Source organism: Geospiza fortis, unplaced genomic scaffold (assembly GCF_000277835.1).
Source record: "Geospiza fortis unplaced genomic scaffold, GeoFor_1.0 scaffold49, whole genome shotgun sequence".
Classification (NCBI taxonomy): Eukaryota; Metazoa; Chordata; class Aves; order Passeriformes; family Thraupidae; genus Geospiza; species Geospiza fortis.
This window is the reverse complement of record NW_005054378.1, coordinates 441,026-445,739: the sequence shown is the minus strand read 5'-3', so window position 1 is coordinate 445,739 and position 4,714 is coordinate 441,026.

The following is a 4,714-nucleotide window of genomic DNA, read 5'->3' as shown; positions in this document are numbered from 1 at the left end:
GGACAGAACCATGCTTCCTCGCGACACAGAGGCTGCATGCAGGGGGGAGGCGATGGCTCAGAACTGAGAGGGTTCAGTTTAGAGACCCCCCGGCCCCAGGGGGTAGACAAGTATGGGGGGGCCAAGAGGTCCCAAGAGTGAGAGGAAACTGTGCTTTTTGGAACTGGTCAAAGCACCCTTAAAAGGATAACCCTTGAAGCAGCTCTGTTCCATGTCCAGTGGTGAGAGCACTGGGCATGCAAGGAAGAGGTCACCATGGCCCCAAGAAGGACTCCTCTCCTCTTGATGGACTGAAATTGAGTATTTACAGGGTGATGGATGGAGACTTGAAATTTGGAAGATGTATTGGAAATGTGGTGGGGGGAGGAGGAAATGCTTTTTGTGGAGTTTTCATTTTCCAGGTGTGTGTGTGCGTGTGTGTGTGTGTGTTTTTTTCTTTTGTAGTTTAGTTAATAAACTTTTTTTCTAAGGTAGAGGCCTGCTTTGCTTATTTCCTGGTCACATCTCACAGCAAACACCAGGGAAGTATATTTTCATGGGGCACTGGCATTGTGCCAGTGTCAAACCATGACAAAGCTCAGTTTGTATTTTTTAATTTTCTCATGCCTTGATGAAGAAATCCAGCCATTTTTGAAACCCAAAAGCCAATAATGCAGAGGAAAAAAGTGACTCTGGTGCCAGCTTATGTCTTCCTGAAGAATCCTCCTTGAGAAAGTTGTACTGCTTCTTGCAGGTTGGGAAACTGAGACACGACCCTTCCCACAGAGTTGCCAACAATAACAGAAGAAAAGCATCTTTTCAGGAAGAAAGTCTGTTTCTCTCTTTGTTGCCTCTCTCAGAGGTTTCCTGTGCATTATTTCCCCATGATGAGCTACCAGCCAGCTCTCATTTTAATCAGAAAACCTAAGCCAGCATAAATGCCTGGACTTAAAACCAGCCTTCCTTCCTCTGACACTTTTCTGTGGATTGTGTTGAGGCATCAGAGAGCTGAAAAGCTGAGCTGGTGTGGGTTTAGAGGTTTTGTGGCAGTGCAGCTCAGCCAGGGAGGGTTTGTTCCTGAGCTGGGACTTGAGCAGCAGAATATCTCGATGCAGGGGAAGGAAGAGCCTGTGCCAGAAATAGCTGCAAGGCTCCAGCATGTCCCACAGACAACCAGGCAGACACAATCTTCCTCTAAATATCTGAAAAGGGTGGGTGAGCAGTTCCTCATGTGCTGCAGATGGGCTGCAGAGAGAGGAACTGCCCAACCAGCGCAGATGGAGGTATGGGAGAGCATGGATGTGTACCAGGAATGTGCACCAGTAAATTCTGATCCCCCACCAGTCCTTCCCCTACTCCTGCTCAGAACTGTCCTAAAGAGCTTGAAGGTCTCCCTCTGCACAGTCTGAGTCACCATTCTTGTTGTTTAACTAGCCTTGAAACACCAAAATTTCTTCATGAAAAAGGATTGAGAAAGACGTATGCCAGATGCCCAGCTCGGTTTTGGTCCAGACTGTCTAGATTTTCTGCAGGGGCTGAACATGCATCAACCGTGAAGATGCAGACAGGGAGTTTCCACAGCTGCCTCTGACAGCTTACCCCTCAACCTTTCCCACCAGGCAAAGGGAACAGAGCCCACGGGCAGGAGTTTCTGCGCAAAACTGGAAGGAAGAGAAGCTGGAAATGGGGAATGATAGTGATTAATTACTTGATAACACCTTCATGGTGTTGGCCAGTGACCAGGTTTTCTTGCCAGATACAGTAGAACACAGCACTCCATTATATGGTTTAGTGGGTGTGGTGGTGTTCAGTTCAAAAGTTGGACTTCATGGTCTTGAAGGGCTTTTCCAGCCTTTATGAATCTGTTATTTATAAATCTATGGCTTTTTTATTTCCCACAGATCCTTAGTGTCCTAAGCACCATGTGCAGTCTGGGGCCATTCATGACCTGTGGTAGTTGTTAGCAGTTTTGGCAGTTTATAGCAAATCTAGCACATAATTGGCATCATGATCATCACTTCCTGTAATCGGAAGGATCTCATAACACTGTAATTAATTTCTTACCGTGTCCCTTTTGCCATCATGCAAACAATGACAATTTCATCTCCTGTTTTAGGAGAAAAACTGTTTCCCACACTCATGTCTGCAAATTTCCTGAGTGACCCATAGAGGTTTGAGAGCACAAGACAGATAAATAAAACCACAGCTACAGTCCCAGACCAACCAGTCTGAATCACACTTTTCAAAAACTTCCATCCAGCAAAGCTGTGTGTCAGACCACTGTCACTGACATATGTGAGTACTCAGTCATGGCCTTTGCAATATAATAAAGAAAAAGGAGGAGGGAATTGGACTAATTAAAACATCTTAAACCCATCCTTTTACAGACACATTGTGTGGGAACTTAACCATTTATGAAAAGTATCTGACTTCTTAGGCATACCCTGAGCCTCTCACTAATTCCATGGCTCAGCATCCTGCAGCACTATCTGCCACCCCTCCAGAGCTCCTGCGCCAAGGCCAGATTTCCAATCAGACTTTTTGCACAGGCTGTGACAAGCTACTTCCCAAATTGCATCAACCTCTCTGAATCCAATCCAATTTGGGAGCAGCAGGTTTTCATCCAGTAGAAGTGTCCAAGGAGTTAGGAGGTGAGACCACACAGGCTTTAACACAAGGTTATCCTACTCCTGACCTGGGGAGCATTTGCTCTCTGAGCTACACAGCTTTAAGGTAAAATATGTTCTCCAAGGAAAATACATCACTCTGGACCTGGGATCCTTCCCACCCAACACTTTGTGTCTGGGGTGGAGGTGCCTCTGCCAGGGGTGGATCTCACCTAAAAGCGAATGTTTAGTTCAATTAGAAGCTAATCTCCAAGAGCAGTGTTGACTCAGCCATCCTGAGAATTTAACACATGTGCAGATGCAGACCCTTTGCTGAAGCCCAGATTTGGTCAGATTGCTCAAAACCCACCTATCCTTTCCTGAAAGAGCTGGAAAAATTATGTCTTTAGAATGCGGCAGGACACATGTCCCTGTCTGCAATAAAGCCTTCTTGTTCACTCCCTGTTTGTCTTCACTCTGCCTTTGAAGAAGTGAGATCCTCAGAATACCCACTGAACCTGCTAGCCCAAGGTACTGGAAAAACTTCCTTATGTGAAACATAGTAATTATATTAAACAAAAATTTTTAAATGGAAATAATTTTGCATTCCTCTGCAAATACAACCCCAGACCAAGCTCTGGTCAGATAAACTGGAAAAAGAGAAAAACCATTCCCAGCCAGTTCTATTGGGAAGAAGGAGCTGAGGGGTTTTAGTATCTGATAAGAACTGCCTTGCATGGTGCATGGCTGCACAGAGATGTAGCCCCTTCTCCCTGACTTCTGCTCTGCTCCTTTCCAGTCCACCCACCGAGCTCAGGGCTGTGTCCCCACCTTCCCTCTACCCTACAAAATCACCAGCCTGTTGAGCAAAATTCCTGCATGTCCATCTTCCTGTTTCAGATCTGCTATGAGTTTCCATCTGCCACCAGGCATCCTGGCTCGCTCAGCATGTTGGGAAAGCACCAAAACTTCAGAGAAGAGAGAGGGAATGGCAGGACATGGTCAATTTTCTGCTGTCTGGGAAGCCAGGACAGTGGTCTGAGCCCTCTTGGCTGTACAAAAGGGGAGATAAAGACTGTTGTTGACATGGTGGGTGTTGAGGGTGAGGAAGGCAGCTCCAGCCATGCAGAGCTGTGAGTGTCTGTGTCTCTGGTGGCTGAAGTATCTGCAGGATCTAAGGGAGGATCTGGTATTCACATGTCTGCATGTGCGCGTCTGTGTGGGAGTAGGGTTTGTATATATTATAACGAGAAGCTGCAGATGGAAACAACCCCTTTTGGTGTCTAAGGCCTGGTTCACAGCCCATTAAAATCAGCAGGAGTCATTCCACTTACAGTGGTGGGTTTTGGCCACATCTCTGCTTGCCCTTCCCCTGCAGGCCTATGGCCTCAAGGGCTGCTCCTTGCTGCATATCCTCAATTTAACCCTGTGAGCAGTGGGCCTTCCCATGTTTCCCAGAGTGGTGCCTTTACAGGGGATCTCTGGACATGCCCCCACCTCTGCTGTCACACCCTGCACTTACTGAGAGGCAGGTGCTGCTCATTCATCTCTCCTTGCTCAAGATACTGAGATGACTCTCTTTGATTTGGTTTAGTAAATTGGCGTCACCGGGGGGAGGTTTCCATCTTTTGTGTGGCTTTTATCTGAACACACTTCAGCATCATCTCCCTCCTCAGAAGCCAGAAGTTGAAATCAGAAAGGCTTACCATCCTATCACCTTCATCCAGTCTATCATGTTTCTCCCAGCTCTGCCTGAACCATGTTTAACCTGTCTGCACCCATTTCTGAAAGGTCTTCATTCTAGGTCTCAGACATCAAAAGCTGATGAACCTTTGGCCTGATGGCTGCATTCTGTGCACAGTGATGATGTTGCTTTCTCTCCTTTGGTTTTGTCAGGTTATTGCTGTGCTGAAAGAGCCCTTTAAGATCTTATCAATTCCACATAAGTGTGGTAATAGCCTGTAAACAAGGCACGTCCCTGCCTTTTGTTTTTCAGTAAAATCACATGATTATGCTCCTGAAGACTTTCACTGTAAGCCATTTTATTTCATGTTTTCCATTTGTAACAGCATTTTAAAATGTGGATGTTGGAACAGGACCAAGCACAAGGGTATCAGTCATAAAGATGC